Genomic DNA, 23,292 nt, shown 5'->3' with positions numbered 1-23,292 from the left:
GAGGGGTCCAGTCAGCCTTCGTGGAGCGCTGAGCAGGAAGGGATCAGTCGTCTCCGCTGGGAAAATCATTTTGGCTGCAAAAGGCCAGGTGGGGCTCGCGTCTGCCACACCCAAAATCCCCGAGAGGCAACGCTTGACCACTCTTGGAAATGTGGTAGAACACAGGTATAATCATGCATAAGATCAACTACATGAATTTTAAGTTGAAGTTCTATTTTTGTTCTTCAACGTTATGAAAATCACAACTTTTCATCAGGATAGTTAAAAGTAGATAGGAAAGGGAAAATTATACTGTGAGTGCCCTCTAGTGGAGCAACCTGCCAATTACATGACGGACCTTACAGGCCCTCCTCCCTACCCACCTTTCTGCCCCCACCCCACCCCACCCCCATCCCTGCACATTTCAGCCAGGCTACCCCACTGATTGTTGCTGTGCTCACACAGTCACTAAGTGCTGGGACTGCAGCTTGAGCCGCCTCTAAACCAGGGTCTAAACCAGAGTCCCACTCTGCACCAACACTCCTGGCTCCTGGGTCAGGAGGAAGGAACCAAGCCCCAGAAAAGGGCTGGGATTCAAGGACCCCGGGTCTCCTTCCAACCTGGACAGTTCTACCCAGACAGTTAGTTGTCTGGCCTGATGCTGTGAGTTGAATGAAGATAGATAAATAGCTAGACAGATGGACAGATATTTATATACTTGATCTTCTCCCTGGTTCCTGGCATGGAGCTCCTAAAACCCTTGGCATTTCCTAAGTGAAGAGAGTGATAAAGGCGTCCTTTGTTGTGTTAATGAGGCGACTTTGGAAAGCCCCTAGGTTGCCTCAGGTTAGAGTCTGGTTGTTAGGGGAACCCGCCAAGTGTTGAGAAGATTGGAGTTTGCAGGTCCATCTCTGGGTGGGCAGAGGGACTAAATATTAAGTTCAATCACCAATGTCCAGTGATGTGATCAGTCATACCTATGTAATGAAACCTCCGTAACAAAACAAAAAAGAGAGGGTTCCGACACCTTCCAGGTTGGTGAACACGTGGAGGTGTGGGGAGAATGACATGCGGGGGGGCGGGGCACGGAAGCACCACCTCTCCCACAGACCTTGCCCCACGCTGCAATTCCACATGGCTGTTCCTGAGCTGTATCTCTGTACAGTAAGCCAGTGATCCAGAAATGGGAAATGTTTCTCCAGGTTCTGTAAGCCGCTCTAGCAAATTCACCAAAGCCAAGGAGAGGATTGTTTGGGAATCTCAGACCTATGGCCCATTGGTCAGAAGCACAGATGACAGTGTGGCTTGGCAGTTGGCATCTGCTTGGGTGAGGGGGACAATCTGGTAAGACTGAACCCCTAACCTGTGGGATCTGACATTTTCTCCAGGTAGATAGTGTGAATATAGAGTTAAGTTGTAGGATGTTAGCTGGTGTCAGAGAATCCCTTGGTGACATGGGGCAAAATCCACACACAGGCTGTAATTGGTGACCGGAATTCTAGCTGGCAAACCCCACTGCCTCCCAGCCCTTGGAAAGCTGTCTGCCCCTTGCTCACCTGATCTTGCTGGTTCCCAGTGGGCCTCGGCCCCCCCCCCCACCCAGGTCGTGTTTAGGCCTCCCTTAGATACACAGGAACGGAATGGAGCATGGAGTGGAGAGGCCTGCTCTGGCACTGTGGACAGAAGAGCTGCTAAATCCATCAAATGCTTAGGTCTGATGGAATGAATTAGGTGATCAATAAAGCAGCGCGACGTGGCTCAAATATTCCTCTTCCGGTATTAGCGCAGTGTTGCCAAAGGCAGGCAGGTCAGTTGCCTACAGGGATTTAGACAGGAGCCCTATGTCTTTCTGGTGACTAACTGCCGGACTGTCGTGTCCCCTCCGTCGCTGGGTGCGTCTTTCAAGAGTCCCGATTGCAGGTGAAGCCAGCCAATTCAAGCGAAGGGAGAACTGGCCAGAGGTTGTGGGGCCACACAGAATCTTCTGGAAGCTGGAGAGCTCCCTGTGGAAGGGGCAGGCAGCAGGGCTGGTCAGTGGTCCTGGAGGCAGGAAAACAGAGAGCAGGTCAGGAACGTGTGCCAGAAAGGTTGGATTTCAGCTGACTCCTGGGTCTTGGAGTGGCTTGTCTAAGTCCCGAGTCTTGGTGTTTGTGTTGAGGCCACAGGCCTGCGCCCAGCGACACTGAAGTGGTACAGAAAGGCCCAGGCACTCCAGCACCTGGACAGATCCCCCCCACCAAAGCTTCACACGGTGGAAGCAAGGGACTCTAGTGCCTTCAGGAAGGGAGGGGAGGTGACAGGTGACAGTCTCCACCAAACACACACCACACCAGACACGGTCTATGGTTCTGTTTTTTTGAGGGCCTAGTGTCACATCATTGGCCTTGACCCTTTCTGAGAACCACACCAGGGCCCCAAGATGGGATGCCTTTGCAGGCGCATTTCCTCTTGGGGATGCCAGGCCCTCAGCCTGTGGGACCGGGGATAAGCCCTTGTGGGCAGAAACTGGCAGCTGCCCTGAATCTGAGGGAACAGAAGGAGGAAAGTGCCATCTTCTTGAGCAGGAGGTCATGGAGGGCATAATGGCTGCTCTGAGTCTGGGCCCAGTTCCCATGGCAGAATGCCTGTCTGCTTTGGGCCCGTGGACTGTCTTTCTCAAGACAAAGTGCTGGAGGCTCTAGCGGAAGCCACGCCGTTCAGAGGTCGGCAGGCACTCCACTCTCCCACAGAGCTCGCGGGCTGCCTCCCCCCAACTCCCCAAACACCCTGCGGGCAGTCAGCCTGGGTGGGAGCTGCCTCCGACTTCTTGGGTTTTCAGCTCTCACCAGGAATTGAGGGCTAAGGTCTATGCAGTGTGAGCAGTGGCACCACAAGGAAATCAGGGAGACGTGGACAGTCATGCCCACACATGCCAGGGAGGCAGAAGGAGGTCGGGGGTGGAGTCAGGACCCCGAGCCCAGGCACCATCTCCCTTCCTGCCTGTTTTCTGCACTCTCCCACCAGGACACGCATGTCCCGTAGCATCTGGCTCTAACCAGTGTTCCAGACTGCTCATCCCTCCAAGAGTCAGGGGCAACCGGACAGAGGCCCGGCCCTGCCACCCGGGACAAGTCACTGAATATCCCTGTACCTGTGTTTCATCATTTGTACATTGGAGATAATTAGAGAGCCCAGTGCCTCGGGTTTGGTGGAGAGGTGGTGAGATCCCAGTGCCGGGCCATAGTCAGTGACTATTCATTCCTCTTCCCTGTGATCTCTCTTTATCATTATTAATAACACAGCTACTGCCTAGCTATTACCTGTAAGTAAACAATCCCAATACAGTGTGATGAGTGCTCTGACCGAGGTGTCCCCAGGCCTGAGAGCCCAAAGCAGGGAGGGAGGTTGACTTGCCTGGGTGGTTATGGAAGCTTTCACTCGTCCAGATGGGCAGACAGGAGAAGTGCGTTCCCAGAATGATCCAGAAGAGGGGACAGAGTGCAGCGAGTACAGAGGGGTCTGGAGAAGGTGTGTGGAGACTCAGAGTACAGGACCAAGGTGGCAAGTGGGCAGGGCCAGGTCACAGGGAGCATCCATGTCAGTCAAGGAGGCTTGGGCAGAAGCCACTGAAAGTCTTCAGCTGGTAGAAGAGCTGGTTAAACCCATGACTGGATGCCAGAAAGAGCACCGGGGGTCACGATGGGGGCGTTGCATGGACCAGGCAGGAGATGAGGTGGGTGGACTGCCGTTCATCTCTGCCACCAGCTGTGCTATGCTTGACACCCTCGCCCCACCGGTGTCCACAGAGAAGACCACTCTGCCACAGGAGGAGTGGGAGAGAGACCCTGGCAGCACCCTCACAGGGACCTGCGCAAGGCAACTCAGAAACCTGGCCACTCAAAGCCGAGCCGGGATTCTTTGTGTGCAGTTACACACACATGTGCTCAGTTCCCAGTGAAGGGGGCCCTGGCCATGCACCGCATCTCTGGAGTGAGCCCAGGCCCAGCTCAGCCTCTGACTTGCTGGGGCAGCTTTCCTTCCTTCCCTGGGTCTCTGTTTCCCCATCTGTATGGTAAGAGGGCTCTGGTCTTGGTGACCTCCAAGATGCCACCCAGTAAGAATGGGCTCCAGCAGTTTCTCATGGCTGCATGGGTCTTTGAAGCCACTCCGGGCACTGGGCTTGCAGCCGCCTGTCCTTATCTGGCGTGCGGCTTGGAGCAGTCAGAAGAGCTGCCACCCGCTATCTCTGAGGCCTGACCTTGAAACGAAGCCAGCACACACAGATTAGCCCACGGAAGGAGACTGATCCCGGGCTCCTGACATCCACAAAGCATCGCTCATCCCATTAGCTGCCTCGTGAGCGGGATGCCGATGTCGGCCTATCTCGGCACCTGGTACCAGCCAGCCTGCGTATCGGCCTGACCTCGGGCAGCCCCGCTGAGTTTGTCTGTGGAGCGCCAGACGATGGGTAATGACTAGAAATGAAATCAGATGAGAAGTTCACAAGCGTTCCCCACCCCTGGGAGCGGGAGAAAAAGCAAGTCCACGAGGGGTTGCCCGGACCTCCTGCTTTGTGGTCTGGCCGTCCTGTCTGAACCTCACTTTTCCCAACTGAACACAGGACCAGGTGTGGGAAACTCCCCCTGGTGTCCCTGGAAATAGATGCCCTTGAAGAGGAATGTGCAGTTCATTCTTTTGGCCAAAGTCATGCTTCAGAGCAGCTCTGTTCAATAGAAACCTAATGCAAGCCACATTCGTGACGAAATGAATAAGCCCCTTGCTGTGACACCAGTCGCGTTTCCAGTGCGTGGCAGCCATTTGCATCTGGCGGAACTACGTTGTCCAGTGAGTTGCAATGAAGAGGTGACTTGGTGCAGTCTTGGCATAGAACAGGTGCTCAGCAAGCAACCTTCAAATGAAAGAGAAGTGGGGAGGGAGGAAGAAAAGTTGGGGGAAAATCCTGGGCTTTTGGAGTCAGAGCCAGATTCATCTTTTAGCCCTGCCACTCACTAATTTGGAGAACTTGGACCAATATTTAAATTCTTGGAGTCTCTTTTTCATTATCTGATATAGAAATAAAACTACCTACTTGTCAAGATAGCTGTGACCATCAAGTGAACGAAGATCTGTAGATGTGCAGGGGACACTTCCCCAACCCTCCACAATGGGTCTTTCATGCCTGCCTGCCTTCTCTCTCTCTCTCTCTTCCTCCCTTTCTTTCTTCCTTTTTTGCTTGCTTTCTTGCTCTGCTTCCTTCCTTCTCTCTCCCTCTCCTCTTATCTACCAAATACAAGCTAGCTTCAAATCAGATTTCAAATTTCTTTAGTCTGTTTAAAAAAAAAAAAAAAAGGAATCCCATCTCTCCAGCAGTGTTCCCTGTGGACCAGAATCCCCCGGAGGGCTTGTTAAAACCCAGACTGCTATGCTCATCCCCAAGCTTACTGGTTTCAGAATTCTGGGTTGGGGTCCAAGAGTCTGCATTTATCACCATCTCCCAGGTGATGCTGACGGATACTGCTGGTCCAAGAACCACCCTCTGACAGGTCAAAAGAGAGCTCATAAAAGAAAGGAATAAACTTCGTATGTAATACCTGCAATGGCACTGTTTCCCTGCTTTCTGAAAGCAGAGCACTGCCTTTTCATTTTATATTGGGCCCCATGAATTCTGCCACCAGTCTGGAGGACAGTGGAGGGGGAACAGCAGGGGTGAGGAGCCCAGAGGCCGTGCTTACAGAGAGGAGTCTAGAATGAAGGAGGTGACGTTGGAGGCCATGTTTAATTCTAGGACAGACTTATGCAAACAGGGCTGTCCCCACACTTACCTGTAGCTCTGAGCTCTGCCCCAACCCTCCCCCCACAATAAGCTTCTTTCATGATAAAGAGTTCCAAAGCCAGACCCAGTACTTACTAGCTACGCGATCTTGGGCAAGTTGCTGACTTCTCTGTGCCCCAGGTCCCTCATGCACAAAATGAGGGTAACTTAAGTATCTGCAGCTTGGGTCAGGAAGGAACTGGGTGGGATCATGAAGGGTTAGCGGAGAGAGAGACTCATGATGACGGTATAGTTGAGTATCTTGACTGTGGTGATGGTCTCGTGAAGGTACATGTGCAATAAAATTGCATAGTGCCCACCTCAACACACACACACACACACACACACACACACACACACACACATGAGCCCAGGTATACGTGTTGGAATCCGAAACAACTCTGTGGATTGTCCCAAAGTCAGTTTGCAAGTTTTGATATTGTGCTAGAGTGATGTAGGATGTAAGATCACGTACCCCTGGGAGCGTGCATAAGACCTTGCTTTTATATTTCTTTGCAACTTCTGCGACTTGATTCTGGAATTATTTCAAAATAAAAAGGTTTTACCAAGTACCTGCTTACCACACAGTGTTGTAACCCTGTGCACCTATAACTTAGGCTAAGACCTGGGTTGAGTACGCCATGAAATTCAACAAGTAGTATAATAGTATACCTGCAAAACCAAGAAACAGAAGATAAACTTATAGTTTGAAAGTCGGTTGGTAACCTTCCTGAATACTATGGTCAGTGTGTTCCCGTCAGGACCAGACAGCTTCAGGTGAAATGCCTGTGAACTTAAAGCAATGGCTCCAGGTGTTTAGCTTGTAAAAAGAATACCAGCCCAATACCTTCTCTGAATTTCGTTATTTTTTGTGTATTTGTGGTGTATTTGTTGACTGACAGCTGGGCCCATTGTTTCCCAGAAGTGTTTCACCTGAGAATGCATCGAGGTTATTGTTTAAAAGTTTGCCAAACGTGCTATTCAACACTTTGCGTCTACACCTCCCAACTTTGCAGACACCCATGTGTGACACTCACTCACTTTGGTGACCGTTCATGGGTCTGCCCGGCTTCTGTATGGTTCGCCCCTTGCACATCTGGCCCCAGACCAGGAATGGGCACATGTCTGCCAACTAAATGAAAGGACACTCACCAAGGAAGACTTTCTAGTTCCTCCCAGTGTAATTGATCACGTTCCTGAGTCAGCAGTAGAAATTAGTTCCTTATGTTAGTATTTTCTTCAGGACACAAGCAACATGAGATTCTTATTGTGATTGAGTTTTTTTAATTTAAAATCTCGGGGACACCCTGGCAAGTGGACATTACGTCCCTGATTTACAGATGCAGAAACTGGCACAGAGGGGCAGCTCATCCAAGGTCACACAACCAGTACAAGGTGGAGCCCAGGGTCTATCCAGGTGGGTCCCACTCCAAGTTGTCTCCCTTAGCAGGCTGCTAGCAGGAGCCCAGGCAGGTGCTGGGTACCACGGCTCTGAGACATGGAGGGGCACAGACAGAAATTCCTCAGAGAGAGATACATGCACCAGATCGGGAAGGGGCTATGTGCAGGAGGAGGAGAGCTCGGTGCCAGCTCAGAACAAAGATGTAGATAAAATTCTTTACAAGTGATCTCAGCTAGACTAAATCTCAAGATAAATTAGGATGAGAGGAGGAATGTGGCAGGGGATTAGTGGCTGGGGCTGTTGGACGGCCCAGGTCACCTCTGAGAAGCCAAGTCCAGGGAGCCTTCGGCTTAGGAACTTTCTTACCCAAAAAGTCATCCTTTAGTCTAGGTCCTTCCTACTCAAGGTGTGGTCCATGACCTGCTGTATCGGCCTCACGTGGAGCTTGCTGGAAATTCAGATCCTCAGGCCCCGCCTGGAACTACTGAAACAGAGCCTGTGTGATAGCGACGTGTCCTGGATGACTTGTGTGCACATTCAAATGTGGGAAGTGCCCATGCTACCCAACCATGGGCTGTGAGCTCCTGCAGGCCAGGATTGCACTTGTGCCCTCAGAGCCTGGGGCCTGGCTTTTGAAGGTGCTTGATCAGTTAAACCAATGAAGAAGCGCTAATGCAAAAGCCCGGCGAGAGCAGGGGCACCTGGATGGCTCAGTCTGTTAACCATCCAACTCTTGGTTTCGGCTCAAGTCATGATCTCAGTGATCATGAGTTTGGGCCCCATGTCGGGCTCTTCACTGACAGTGTGGAGCCTACTTGGGATTCTCTCCCTCCCTCTCCCTCTGCCCCTCGCTTGCTCATGCTCTCTCTGTCTCTCAAAATAAAAAGATTAAAAAGCTGGAAGAGAATGGAAAGTGATGGCAGAGAGAGTCATGCAATGACAAGAAACGGAATCTAGCTCTCAGGCTACGAACCGAGGGGCAGACCAAAGCCAATTACCCAGGAGCTGATTCTGGCCCACAGGAAGTATTTGTTTGGCTCATGAAATATTTCTAAAAGAAAAAAAAACCTTACTTATGGAAAATAATAGATTTCTATAGAGTAAATGTGGGTCTGCTTTCTCCGTATAAACACTTAGCAGGGGCTCAATACCAGCTCCCTCTTAGAGCTGCGTGATCTCTGTTTGGCTAGAATCTCCACCAGTGCCACCTGTTCTCTCGGTTCGTCTTACATACCTGATCTCTCTGTAAAGGTTTGTGTCTTTGAACCCTAGTGTAGCTCATAATAAGCTCAAATCAAAGATGGCTAGAAGGTGATTGCTGTATTTTGGCTGACTCATTTGTCATGTGGGGTTGTGGTTAAGGGCGAGGTGTTCCGTCACACTGTCTGAGATCCAGTCCTGTCTCAGCTTCTCCCCAAGTCTGGGGTCCTGAGGGGGTCATGCAACCCCTTAAACTTCAGGCTTTCCATCTGTAAAACGGCCTCACTAAAAGCAGCTTCATGGAGAGCGTTCAGCATCGCGGCCAGCACATGGTTAGCAATAGCTAACTAGTAGGACATTAGTCATTGCAGCCCCCAGAGAGAGAACACACAGGTGTGCGGGTGTTTTAGTCCCTGCCTTTCTAGAATTTCAATCTTAAATATGTTGACTATTAATTTATGATTATGTTCATTATCAATAGTTTTCAAGAGTATTTTATACTCTTGAAGATGTGTATATATCCAAAGCATGAAATAAAAACATAAAGCTATGAAATATAAGCACTAATGACATTGCCTCTCTAATACAAATTAGATAAAATTAATAAAATTGTCAAAAATAACATACTAAACCCTATAAAATAAAGACAATTTTAATAATAATGAACACTTGGAATACTCTTCGATGCTATTCTTTTTCTTTAATTTTTTAATGTTTATTTTATTTTTGAGTGAGAGAGAGAGTGCAAGCAAGGGAGGAGCGGAGAGAGAAAGAAACACAGAATCAGAAGCAGGCTCCAGGCTGAGCTGTCAGCAGAGTCTGACACGGGGCTCCAACCCACCAACCGTGAGATCACGACCGACCTGAGCCGAAGTCCGATGCTTAACTGACGGAGCCACCCAGGCGCGCCCGACTTTGATGCTACTCTTGAATCATGCGCCTATTGCAAGTTTTCTAGCAGTCAGAATTTTTCACTCTGCCCTGGTGAAGAGAGTGTCCCAGGCTAGATTTCAAGCTTTACTCCAAATATTATCCTTTCGCTTCATCCTTAAGTAATCCATTTCTTACTCGATACTTTAGAGATTTTTATTTTTATCCCTGTTTTTGTTGTTCCTAGCAGGGCCTACGTCTTTTAATCGATTGGAGACTCGGTTTTATTTCTTTTGTTTGCTTGTTTTTAAAGTTTACTTATTTATATTGAGAGAGAGAGAGAAAGAGAGAGCGCGAGAGCCAGGAGGGGAGGGACAGAGAGAGAATCCCAAGCAGGCTCTGTACTGTCAGCACAGAGCCCAACACAGGGCTCGATCTCACACCTTGGAATCTTGACCTGAGCAGAAACCAAGCGTTGGACACTCAGCTGACTGAACCACCCAGTACCCCAGCTCTGTTTTATTTCAAAGAGTTTCTGGATTGCCCTCACTTTCTCCAGTGTTCTCCTGGGTAGGTAGAGATTCGAGTGCATCAGGTCGATAGGTCACCTGGAGCAGTTTCTGGGCTGCTGTGTTTGACCGCTGTCTGGTTCGAAGGTGTTGGAACCCAATGAGGATTTATGTTGGGATAGAGGCACCTTGGTTTTCTTCCCCCACCCCGTGGATGATGGAGAAATAGAAAATCACGTTCTAAACAAGTTTGTCTTTACTGGATCCAAATCTCTGCTGCAGCATATCCCCAAATGTAAATTATGCCAATTAAAAAATACATATATATATATATATACATACACACACACATATATATACACACATACATATATATCACAAAAATATCCATAGTTCAGCACTTTAAAAAATTTTTTATGTCCTTATTTTATTTTGAGAGAGAGAGAGAGAGAGAGAGACAGAGAGACAGAGAGTGAGCTGGAGAGCGGCAGAGAGAGAGGGAGACACACAATCTGAAGCAGGCTCCAGCTCTGAGCTGTCAGCACAGAGCCTGACATGGGGCTCGAACCAACAGACTGTGAGATCATGACCTGAGCTGAAGTCAGATACTTAACCAACTGAGCTGCCCAGGCGCCCCGAGTTCAGCACTTCTTAAAAGCATGTTATTCTCCTGAAACCGTTATCACACTACATGTTAACTAACTTGAATTTAAGGGTTTTTTAAATGTTTTATTAATTTTTTGAGAGAGAGAGAGAAACAGCATGAGCAGGGAACCCATAAACCTCGAGATCATGACCTGAGCCAAAGTCGGACGTCCAACCAACTGAGCCCCTAAATTAAAAAAAAAAAAGTTTTAAAGCACATTATTCTGGAATACGAAAATACACAAAACTAGAGTTCTAATCCGTTAAGGGACTCCAGGTTTGGAAGTTCTTCTGAAGGTCAGTGACATCTTTCTGGGTCCCCAGGACACAGCCTGCCCTGACGACTTACTGAGTGCGAGGAAACAGCTGGGGTGGCCAAGGTTTAGGAAGGAGAGAGGTCAGGTCCACCCAGTGGCTCAGCCGGTTAGTGTCCAACTTCGGCTCAGGTCATGATCTCACTGTTTGTGGGTCTGAGCCCCTCGCCGGGCTCTATGCTGACAGCCGAGCCTGGAGACTGCTTCAGATTCTTTATCTTTCTCTCTCTGATCCTCTCTCTCTCTCTCTCTCTCTTCAAAATAAATAAGCATAAAAGAATTTTTTTATTAAAATAAAAAAGGAGGGAGGTGGTCATTGTCCCCAGACCCCAGTCCATGCCCACCTGAAACCTCAGAATGTGACTTCATTTGGAAATAGAATCTTTTCTTATGCAATTAGTTAAGATGAGGTTCTGAGCGGTGCAGGTGCTAAGTCCAGGGACTGGTACCCTTAGAAGAGGGAAGTCTGGACCCTCAGATACATGGAGGCAGAGACTGATGGGATGCAGCCATAGGCCAGGGAAAGCCACGGGTTTCCAGGCAACGCCAGAAGCTAGTGGACAGGCCTGGAACAGAAACCTCCCTAGAGCTTTAAGAGGGAGCACGGCCCTGCCTACAGCCTGATTTCAGACTCCTCGTCCCCAGAGCCCCGGGGAGAATACACATCTGTTGTCTAAAGCCACCCAGTTGGTGACAGTTTTTACAGCAGACCTGGGAAAGCCATACAGTTGTGGAGTCCGGAGGGAAGCTGCCAGAGCCCAGGCCCTTCTCAGCAGGACCGGTTTTCGCTGACCTTGGAATCCAGGCCACACCCTCAGGACCTGAAACCCAGGAGACCCGGCTGGTCTTCCCTCCCTCCCACCCGCTTCCCTGCACCGCTCTCTGCAGGCTCTTGCACTCCGAGAGCATTCGCATCCAATCCAGCCAGTGAGGTCCAGGTGCTGCCTGCTGTCGAGTGGAAAGAACAGAGCTTCAGGAGTCCGAGAGACCCAGGAAAGAACCGGCTTTTCCTAGCTGTGAGCGCTGCCTTGAAAGTCACCTTGTCTGGCAGAGCCTTGTGGGATAGTGATAATAATGGCCGGGATGGGCGTTGGCAGGGACATATCCATAGCAGGTGCTAAGGTACACAGCAGGTGCTCAATACCTGTGAGGACCGCCCTCCCTTCCAGGGTAAGAAGAATTGAGAGTCCCAGCATCCTGGAGAACCAGGCTTCTCCTGACGGGCTTGGGGCAGAACTGGAGCAGGTGGAGACAGGCCAGAACACACCCACCATGGGCAGCACCTTCCCCGGGAGGAAGAGGCGTGGAGAGCGGGCTGGGAGACCCCAGTCCTCATCCCAGATATAAAGGCCCTGGGCTGAGAAGGGGGTCCAGTGCAGGGGCTCTGGTTCGTTCGCCCCACAAATAACTGTCAAAGGAATAATGTTGGAGAAGGAAAGAACAATTGGCCAGATGTGTCAGAGCGCTGTCTGGCCAGCCCACCGCACCAGAGCCTGCCCGGAGGAATGTGCAGAGCAGAGATTTCTTTTCTTTGTTTTAAATTGAGAGGAGCTGATCTCCTTTGTTCTGTGAAGGGTCACTTAAGTGGCCCTCTTGGATATGCAAATGCCTGACCAGTAAGCAGCCTTCAGCCCGGATCCGTTCGTAACAGGACCTTTTGTGGCTGTTGGTGGTGGGTTCTATTTTTTTATTTTTTGAGTGGCTTGGCAAAGATTGCGCCCTTCTTTGGCATACAGCCAACAGGGAATTCTGTTGGGAGAGTTGGGGGAGGAGAAATTTGTGGACGGATTTGCAAAAAGAGCTCAAGTTTTCTGGGAGGAATGAAATGGTTACACCAACACAGTGTTTTCATACTTTTCTGACAACAAGAAATAAACGTTACATCCCACCCCAGGAACCAGGCAAAGGTCTCAAAAAAACAAAAACAAAACGGTGCTATTCCCACATGCAGTGCCCTGTGGCATTTTGTTTTAAGTAGGCTTCATGCCCAGCATAGGACCCAGTGTGGGGCTGGCACTCACAACCCTGAGATCAAGGCCTGAGCTGAGATCAAGAATCAGATACTTAAGCAACTGAGCCACCCAGGCAGCCCTGGTATATTTAAGTCCATGTGATTCTATCTCATTTTTTAAACTGGGGGTCAAGACCCACTGAGTTGATTTCATGACTCGCTAATAGATTGAGTCCATAGTCTGAAAAATGCTTCTTGGTTTTGGAATTGAGGAGATCTGTTGGGTGGACCAAGGCCTGGCTGCAGAAGGATTCTGAGGCCTTAGAGGGAGGGGCCCTGAGGGTAGTGAGCCCCACCCAGGACTGAGTAACTAGGGAGGTGAGGAACAGTCGTCCTGGGGAGTTAGCAGATCCTGGACCTGGCTTTGACCCAGCCATCTGACACCTACTGGCCCCTGGAAGGTGTGTGTGTGTGTGTGTGTGTGTGTGTGTGTGTGCGCGCGCGCGCGCGCGCGCCTGTGTGTGTATGAGTGCCTGTGTGTGTGCGCACCTGTGTGGTGTGTGTGTGCGCGCGCGTGCTCATGTGCCTGTGGGGTGTGTATGGGGGGGTATGTGACCTGACAGAAGAGGACTGTAGAGGCGGCGGAGTCTCCCCAAGCAGGAGGTCACGTGCCAGAGGTCCTGTGTGTCTCTGGAGAGACTTGGCAGCAACAGGGCTGTAATCTCGCTGCCGCCACCACAGCCAGCGTGGGAGGGGACCGCCCCTCACCCACCGTCCCGGGGCAGCCTGGCACCCTGTGGGAGTGACCAGGTAAGGGAACCCACAGTCATACCCCAGAGGCCTCGTGCTAGCTGGCAGGGAGCCCTCCAGACTGAGGCCTGGGTGGAACATTCTGGAAGGGCCCTTTAGTGGCCCTCTTGGAGATGCAAAGCCCTGGGGCATAGGGACTTGACGCATCCTGGCATCTATTCTTGAGATGCATGGCCAACGCCAGCTTCTTCTCAGCAGCCTGATGAGCGTCAGAATAGAACAGAAGTGGCCTGGGCACTTGTCCACTGGCAGGAGAAATGGGAAGCCCAGTTGTCCTGCGTTTCCTCCTTCCACTACTAGGTGGCGGCAGCAAAGCACAAGTACTCCACTGCCTGCCTAAGAACTCTGCCTCCCCCTCTCCCTCCTCAGGGGTAAAATTCTCCCAGTCCAGGCCCCCAGCTGCGCCAGCACCCCAGCCACTAAGAAAAGGAAGGCTGTTGGGCGCTGAATATGTCAAACTTTTCTTAGCGCCCCAGTTAACCCTCACAGCTCTTCAGGGCCTTCCGCCCCTTTCGTGGCCCCCACTGCAGAACTGAGATGTTGGAAGCTGGAATTCAGATCGGACGGCTTTGGCTTCCAGTTCAGTATGGTGGCAGAGTACAAGCTTGACTGCCTCTCCTGGCACCTCAGCTTCTGAACCCGGGGGTTCAACCAAACCTATTTCCTTTTCCTGAGGCCTGTCAAAGGGATGGTTTCCCAGCCTTCCCACCCAGCAGGACTAAACTCTGGACAACGGAATGTAGGAGGGAGTGCCCCTAAAATCCTGAGGTCTCCCTGTCCCCATCCCCTCCTCCGACAAACAGATGGAGAAGATCCAGACGAGGACACGGAGGTCCTAGAAGGAGCCTGGGTCTCCAAGTGACCACATGGAGCAGAGAGCCCTCCCTCCTCTGCCTTTCATGCTGTTCTGCTTGAGACAGTGACCAGAGCAAGAAAGAGTGTTCACAGGGTTAAGACACTGACATTCTGCAGTTGTTTGGTCCAGTAGCAAGCATTAATTACCTGATTAATGTGCTCCGTTTCTGATCTGCAACTTGGGGTTATCAGCACTCTCAGGGTTGTTGTGTCAGTGGCTGACGTTGTGTGTAAATCGCCAGACCTAGGGGCTGGCCCATTGGAAACCATCAAAGCCTCACCCACTGAGGTCCCTCCCCTGCACTGTCAGCAGCAGCAAGGAGGGCTAGTTAACCCCCAGCTGACAGTGCCTCGCCTCTAGCTAGGCGGACCAGACACCAGGTGGGCCCGCTTGTGGCGGACGGTCTCCTCTTCTGGGGTACCTGCGGATGCTACCAGCCTTCCGGGGTGCGCAGGTCATGTCCTTGTAGATGCTTTGACTACTGGAGGTTTGCTCTAACTGGAGACACACCATCAGGGACGATTTGTAAGTGGGATGCTGAGCTAAGGGGATGCCGACACACACACTGGAAGTGACAGGTGAGTGTCACGCTGGAGACAGACACCTCAGCTCAAATCCTGTCTCTTCCGATTACTAGCTGCGGGACCCCCAGGTAAATCACGTAGCATCTCAGTGCCTTGGTTTACCCATCGGTAAGAGAGGAATGTACTAGGATTCTTGTGGAGATGGAGTTATATAGGTAGAATGCTCACGACAGTGCTTGGCATACAGCAGGTACTCAATATGTGTTGCTCTTCTTACTGAAGCAAGTGTTCCACCAGGTACCTCCTGCTCAAGCAGATGAGACCATCTTCCTCCCCCACATGCATGGAAAGGCCTGATGCCACAGTCTGGCTTGAGGAGCGGGTGCTGGAGGTGCTCAGGCCCCTGGACAGGGAGCAGAATCCCTCACGGCCACGGCTGTGGCCTCCTGCTCTCTCCCATGCTGCATTTCTCCTGGGGGCGGGAGAGGAAAGAAAGGCAGAAAGAGCAGGTGGGGGCAGGGGTGGGGGTGAGACTCCAGGAAAAGACAATGGGCTTTGTAAAATCCCTCACTGGGCAGTCTGGCCAAGTTCAATGGCTTCAGGCCACATGAACAGCAAGAAAAATGTGGCCCAGGAATTTCTCCCCAACGATTCCCCTTGTCTTTCTCTGTGGGAATTTGGAGCTGCAGACACATTCCTTCCATGAACAAGGTCCACAGCAGCCGAAGACCCATGGGCAGGGCTGGGGAGCCCAGCTGGCCATGCACCTCCCTCCCCGGTGCCCCCTCCCCGAGGAGTGGGCATGGCAAATGTGCAGGAGGATGGGCTCTCTCGGGCAGACTTCAGAGCCTGCTGTGGCAGGGACTGACCTCCCCCCAGCACTGCACACCCCTCTTAAGAGGGGTCCAAACAGTGTGTGCAGCTGCCCTTCCCGACCTGTCACACAGACGTGGAAACTGGCCACCTTGGACAGAACTGCCACCTCTTAGAGATGGGAATTCACTTTTTCCTAAACCAAGTACTTCCCAACTTAATAGGAAGCTATTTCCCAATGCTCTAAAATTCTTTTAAAACAGAGGGCTGCAGGGGCGCCTGGGTGACTCAGTCCATTAAGCCTCCGACTTTGGCTCAGGTCAGATCTCACATTCGTGGGTTCGAGCCCCACATCAGGCTCTGTGCTGACAGCTAGCTCAGAGCCTGGAGCCTGCTTCCAGTTCTGTGTCTCCTTCTCTCTCTGCCCCTCCCCCTCTCATGCTCTGTCTCTCTCTGTATCAAAAAAAATAAAACATTAAACAAATTTTTTTAATAAAAAAAATAAAAATAAAACAGAGGGCTGCAAACTATAGAAACCCACAGGCCCAATATGGCTTACCATCTGCTTTTGCAAATAAAGTTTTATTGAAACACAGCCACAGTCGTTCATTGTCCATGGCCAATCTCCTGCTCTCAGGGTGGAGTTGGGTGGCTACTATGGAGACCATATGGCATGCAAAGTTTAAATATGTTCATGATCTACCCCTTACAAGGAGTTTACTAACTCTTGGTTTAAAGTAGAATATATTACACTCACTTATTCACTTATACTCCTATGTTCCACAAAGGACTGGAAATGGCTTATAATGGGAACACTTAGAATAAAATGAAGGCAACACAATAGTAATAATTTAAAAAATTAAGGGCCAAAGAAAATGCAAATAAAAGTAGAAAAACAGGGGCAGCTGGCAGGCTCTGTCAGTAGAGCATGCAGCTCATGATCTTGGGGTGGTGAATTTGAGCCCCATGTTGGGGATGGAGTTCACTTTTTTTGTTGTTGTTTATTTTTTTTGAGACAGAGAGACAGAGCATGAGTGGGGGAGGGGCTGAGAGAGAGAGAGAGGGAAACACAGAATCTGAAACAGGCTTCAGGCTCTGAGCTGCCAGCACAGAACCTGATGTGGGGCTCGAACCCACGGACTGCAAGATCATGACTTGAGCCGAAGTCAGACACTTAGCTGACTGAGCCACCCAGGCACCCCTGGAGTTTACTTTAAAAAAAGTAGAAAAGCAAAATCAGAACCCCAAAGCACAGATGTGATGGCTTACATTAGGGCCTTCATACTTGCCAAAGCCAAACTTTAAATTTTCCCTGAGCTTCCTGGCAGCCAAAGGAAAAAGAGAAATGGGAGTTAAGTCTCATTAAGAGAAGAAAAAAAGCAGACCAGTCCTTATGGAATCCACAGCCTTTTCTAGCACAAAGCAGTGTGGGCCTTCTTCATACAGAATCTAACTTTCCCAGAGTCACATACTTCATTTTTAAAAAAGAAACCAGAACAAGAAGTCTGCAAAGTGAATAGCAACACAACAGCAGTGCTATTGATGAGGGATAATATGGGAAGAGAGGTGCTAGTTGACATGTTTAACCAGCTATTTAAATACAAATCAGTTGGCTTCCATGTACTATATTGGGTGAGTGGCCGCCTTTCTGCTTATCGATTCTGTAGGTCTATTTCAGAGAAAAAGTAAAAATTGACCAGAGGCATCCCCAACTTGTCACTAAATCACCTTTCAGTGCCTGGCACAAAGCAGGCCCTCAAGAAATGCTTGATTTGGGGTAGATCTAGCCTCCTGGACTTCATATTTCCCATGACAAATGAGGAAATGGTATTAAAACTGTGAAGTTCCTCCAGGTCCACAATGTCTGTGAGTCTTGGTCGTGGTACAGTGTGCACACTGGATTTTGGCCAGAATCCTAACACAGATTAGAACTATGATAGGAGAGAGGATGAGAGGGGGAGGCAACGCAGACGGAGAACCCTCACCTCTAGGAGGCAGGAGACGGGACTGGCCATGAGGAAGATGACCTGTGCTGGCCAGACGGCCCGATGCCAGAGCAGGCTCTCCTGCCCAGCAGCTGTGAGACCCTGAGAGCCCACAGAGCCTGAGCAGGTGTCCACATCCGTGCTGACATCTCACCGTCCCTGGGCTGCTGTGGACATGCACTGAGATGCCAGGGCCAGAGTGAGAGAGGTTTGGGGCCCGTGGTCTATAAAGTGCCTTTGTCTTCACAAAGCCCCCTTGCTGGGCACCAGGGCTGCCAGGAAGTGGCCCTGACTCTGAAAAGCTAAGAGAGGGATGAGCCTCCTGTGGCTTTCCTGCCATCCAGCCCTCCACCTGGGTTGTCATTTCTATCCCATGTCTTACCTACAGATACGCCTTAGACCTATGGGGCACTGAATTCAATACCAAGTGTGGTCCCTTCTCCCTCCAAAATATCTCCCAGAGAGTCATTAAAGCTCAGGTCCAAAGCAAGACAGGCTAAGTAAGTCCCAATCTGAGTTCAGACACTAATTAGCTGTGTGACCTAGTGGAAATTACTTTACCTCTCTGTGCCTCAGGATCCTTCTCCTTAATGTGGAAATAATGATCATAAGTAATACATAGGAATGCTCTGAATTCTAAATTCTTTATGTTCTTTATTTATTTTTGAGAGAAAGACAGAAGAATGCGATCAGGGGAGGAACAGAGAGAGAGGGAGACACAGAATCCAAAGCAGGCTCCAGGCTCCGAGCTGTCAGCACAGCTGTCAGCACAGAGCCTGACGAGGAGCTCGAACCCACAAACCATGAGTTCATGACCCGAGCCACCCAGGCACCCCTTGGACTACTTTGAATTCTAAAATGTTTATTTATTTTTTTATTTTTGAGAGAGAGAGAGAAAGAGAGAGGTAAGAGCAGAGAGAATGGGAGAGAGGGAATCCAAGCAGGCTCTGCACTGTTAGCATAGAGCCTGATGTGGGGCTCAAACTCACAAACAGTGAGATCATGACCTGAGCCAAGATCTAGGGACAGACGCTTAACGGACTGGGCCACCCAGGAGCCCCGGGACTGCTCTGAATCTAACGGAATATGAAGCTCAGCCCTGTACATGGTCACAGCCAGGCAGTGTTGGCTACTAAAGGTATGTATTATCCCCCATGGTTCAGTTGTTTTACTGCATAACAAACTATCCCGAAGGCTAGTGACTTGACACATCTTATTTGTTCACTGTCCTACAGTGTGGGTGGGCTCGGCAGGCCCTGATTGTCTTTGCTCTACATATATCAGCCGGAGGGCCCACTTCTCGGGCTGCCTCACTCACAGGGCTGGCGAAGGAGGTGGCTGGCCTCTCTAGTTGCTAGGCTGGACTTCCTGGAGCATGGCCGACTCAGGGCAGTCCCCACCCTGGTCGCAAAGGGAAGACAACAGCAGAAGTTGCCATGCCTTCTTAGGATTTACACCTAGAACTGGCCCAGAGTCACTGCTGTCACCTGTTGGTTAGAGCAGGTTGTAGGGCAGCCCAGATTTGAGCGGACGGGAGCACACAGGTGTGAGAGCTGGAAAGTGTGGCTCGAGGGGGCCAACCTGCTGGCACACATTCCACCTGGTCTCCCCCCTCCTCTCCCCTGCTGCCTCTGGGCCCTACGGCTCTCAGGCTTCCATCTTTTGCTTCTTAGCATCCCCCTGCTCCTGGCCGCCCCTTCCCAGTACCTCCTTCAGTCCAGCGCCAGGCTGATTAGTCAGAATCATGGGCGGCATCGTATTCCCCTACCCTAAAGGCCCTGCTGCACTTTCCCACCCCGGGGCCTAGCTCCTCAACAAGATAGCACTACCCGTTGGGAGGACCACTCCTATGTCATCCCCTGAGGAGCGGGTGTCCTCCTCCCATCTCAATATTCTTCTCAAAAACTTCTGCTCTGTAGAACCCTTCCTGACCCCCCCCAACTCAGCACTGGGTCACTGTCCCCCACAGAGCTCCCACGGTGTCATCTTGGCCTCCCCAGAGCTCAGGCCTTGGGCTTTCTCAGGTATTCAGTTATGTTCAGTCATGTTTGGTGGATGGATGGAGGGATGGATGGATGATCATCATAGCCCCCCAGAGCTATACCTGTGACTAAGATGCCACACCCCCAGTTCTGTCCTTCCCCTGAGCTGCCCAGCCTGGACTCACACCCTGAGATGGTCCCATGAGGGTACCTTGGGTAAGTCACGGAGGAGCAGCCAGCCCCCTACAGAGAAGTATAAGGTCAGGTCCTGAGTCTTCTAAACAAATCCCTGAATGGCCTGGGGTGTATCTGGAACTTAGAGCCCAGGCTGCATCAAGCCAGGATCCCAGCAGCTACATCATCAGCCTTCCTAGAAACAGCCCCTTATCCTTACTACCAAACTTCAGAATGGAATAAAGCAGCAGAAGGTGGGGCTCTGGGTGCATGGGGGTAGCCCCAGTCCCACAGTCTCTGTCCTCCAAATCTGGCATCTGACTCTTCTCCCAGAGTCCACTGTACTCACTTGAACCCCACTCCCTGATTCTGGCTCCACTTCCCTATAATGTGCACGATGTTGGTTTTTTAGCTCAGAAAGATGTCTCAGAGCCCCCTACGGCCCTGACTACTCTTTTGGAGTGGGGTGACTTGAGCTCATCTGGAGCCTTGTACCACTGAGTGATCCTGATGTTTTAGCTCAATTCAAGATGGTTTGGGGTCATGATCAAAGCAGAGCTATATTCAAGGAGTTTGATTTTTCAGGCAAATTCTGTGCTTAGTATATGCTTTTCTAGTTGCTGCCCATGGCTCTATGGTCAACTGAGGAAATGCCATCCATACATCCATCTGCCCACCCAGCTGCCCATCCATTCATCCATTCACCCATCCATCCATCTACTCCCCCCCACTCATCTATCCATCCATCCATCCACACACCTACCTATCCATCATCCATCCATCCGTCCATCCATCCATCTACCCATCCATCCATCTATCCATCCATCCATCCATCCATGCATCCAACCATCCATTTTGGCTCTAACACTTACCACTTCACTAGTCTTGGGCAAGTTTCTTTACCTCCCTGAACTTTTCTTTCTTCTTCTATAAGTTGAATGTACTGGCATCTGCCTCATAGGCTTGTCCTGTGGTAAACTCTGATCCAAGCACTAGAGAACTGCCTGGCACCTGGTAGGAAGCAAATAGTGAATGTTATTTTTTCTTCCCTTTTCAAGAATACGGATACAACTAGAAAACTATAAAAAGACACTGTATAATCAGGAATTAAAGTGTGTGAAACCAAAGGCAAGAACACTAGAAACTCTTGCCTTGCTCTCTGTCCCCTGAAACTGTCCTGGGAGTTGATATTTAAAGCTACTTTGAAAAGTCGAGTATCCAAAATATATTTGAACGGTTCAATGGGGATGCTGACCCTCTATAATAGGCTCATTTGAAATGATCCTGCTTTGCTACTTCCTCTTAGAAAGATAAACAAGCAGCCCACAATGGCCGCTCTGATGTTTTCTTTTAAATCTTGCTTTCCAAATGTAGGACTTGGCCGCTGGACAATCACCCGGGGGCTCGCTCCCTGCACATGCTCTCCCTGAATGCAGGGAGCTCTAGCCTGGAATTCCTGGGGCCTCATTAAGCCCGCTGTGACTAAGTGATCTTGCCTGGTGCTAAAACTGTTTAAAATGACTTGGCAGCAGCCAGAAGTCAGGTCTCTCTGTTTTTTCTCAGTTACTCCCTCTTTGTAACCCCCACCTACATGTCATGAAGTGAAAACATCTTTCTTTCCGGATCTAGTGCAGGACAACCTTTCTCTCTCCCCGAAAAAGCCTCATCCTAGTCTTTCGGGAGATTAAGGAGAGCGAGGCAGAAATCTGCCCCTTTGTTAATCTCTCCTTTGAATAAAACTTAACTCCTGGGAAAACCTCTTTCCAGCTCCGAGTCATTTTTTCCTCCCTTCCTCCCACCACCCCAGTTAACTCTTCTGCCCCAGGCCCCAGGCAGCCCCTGCGGCTCCTCTCCTGGACCACCTCTCCTTTCCCAAGATGTGGTGGGGGTGGGGTGGAAGGAAGGAAATCCCAGGCAAGCCAAGGCCATCAGAGGCTCACGCAGCCCTGTTTCAGGGGCAGGAACTGATCCCAGGAACTGAAGGGCTGACAAAGAAATTCGTATTTAATTACACAATATGTAAATATGCCTTTCTTTTAAGAAATTAGACCATCAAAATGCTAGTCTTTTGACACCACCTTTCAATCTGTTCCTGTCACTCACTGTCTGCCCAGAGTTCCCCCTCACGGGTTTTTCTAGGCCCCAAGCACCTAGAACAGTGCCAGACCTAGAGCCCAGCGCTCTGGCAACGTTCTGTAGGTGTGTGTTTATGTAAGTGCTGTGAATCCACAGATCGCAAACATTAGGTCCAGCTCCCTGTTTTGATATAGTATTTCATTTCATGAAAATGCCAGTGTATTTGGTAATCCCTTTACAAACGAACATGTTGTTGGTTTCAAGTTTTTGCAATTACACACAAGGTTGCAGTGAATGGTCCTGCATGGGTTTTCTTGGGCATGTGGGCGAGCATGCCTGTGCGGTGCATGCTGAAAACTGGAATTGCAGGGCCCAGCGTGTTAAGGTTTTTTTTTTTTTAATTTTTAAAAAATGTAGGGGCACCTGGGTGGTTCATCCGGCTGGTTGGGCGTCTGGCTTTGGCTTAGGTCATGATCTCACTGTTAGTGAATTCAAGCCCCACATCGGGCTCTGTGCTGACATCTCAGAGCCTGGAACCTGCTTCAGATTCTGTGTCTCCCTCCCGCACTCATGCGCTGTGTCTGTCTCTCAAAAATAAACCTTAAAAAAATGTTTATTTATTTTTGAGAAAGAGAGCAAATGGGGAAGGGGCAGAGAGAGAGAAGGGGACACAGAATCCTTCCCAAGCAGGCTCCAGGCTTTGAGCAGTCAGCACAGAGCTTGACACAGGGCTCGAACCCACTAACCACGAGATCATGACCTGAGCCGAAGTCTGTCGCTCAACCAACTGAGCCACCCAGGTGCCCCAGCATTTTAGTTTTAATAAACAGCTCACTTTCCAAAGTCGTTGCACCAAAAGCACCCGTTTGCCTAAATCCTCACCAATACTTGATGACAGTTCACACTCAGCACTTAGTGAGCTGCTGGCTGTGTTCTTCATGTATGTATAGTAAATATCTAAATACCTATTCATAGATCCATGGATAGAGTATATCAACTCATTTAATTCTGTCTATAGACCCGGGAGCTGAGCACAGAATGTTTAAGAAAGTTGATACCATCAAACCTTTCATTTGCGCTAAATGACACCTAAAACGGTGTCACTTCCCTCACTTTTCAGGTGAAGAAACAGTCTCCGAAGGAAGTGACTTACCAAAGTCACCTAGTCCATAGGTAGCCCAGCCAGGTTTGAGGGTAGCCTGGGCAAGCACTCGTACTGCTGCTGCAGTTATAGAGTTCAGGTAAGCTGGGTAAATGAGAGCCTCCTCTGAGTGACCCGGGAGGTGACTGCTTAGAGGACGCAGGAGGCGGGAGGCGAGGCCCCCTCCCTTCCCGCCCGCGCGGCGCAGAGGTCTGGCCGGCGCGCCCCCCACCCCGCGGCTGGCTCCCGGCGCGCGGAGGAGGGGGCGGG

At 50.3% G+C, this 23,292-nt stretch overlaps 1 protein-coding gene across 7 annotated transcripts in view; it reads left to right on the top strand.

Annotated features, from left to right (window-relative positions):
* ARHGAP22 (Rho GTPase activating protein 22) overlaps window positions 1-23,292 on the top strand; it is a 168,064-nt gene that overhangs the window by 82,113 nt on the left and 62,659 nt on the right. The gene's annotated exons all lie outside the window — the stretch shown is intronic.

The sequence above is a fragment of the Suricata suricatta genome, chromosome 2 (assembly GCF_006229205.1).
Source record: "Suricata suricatta isolate VVHF042 chromosome 2, meerkat_22Aug2017_6uvM2_HiC, whole genome shotgun sequence".
NCBI classification, from domain to species: domain Eukaryota; kingdom Metazoa; phylum Chordata; class Mammalia; order Carnivora; family Herpestidae; genus Suricata; species Suricata suricatta.
Note: the sequence above shows the minus strand (reverse complement) of the source record. Positions and strands in the feature narration are given on the sequence as shown.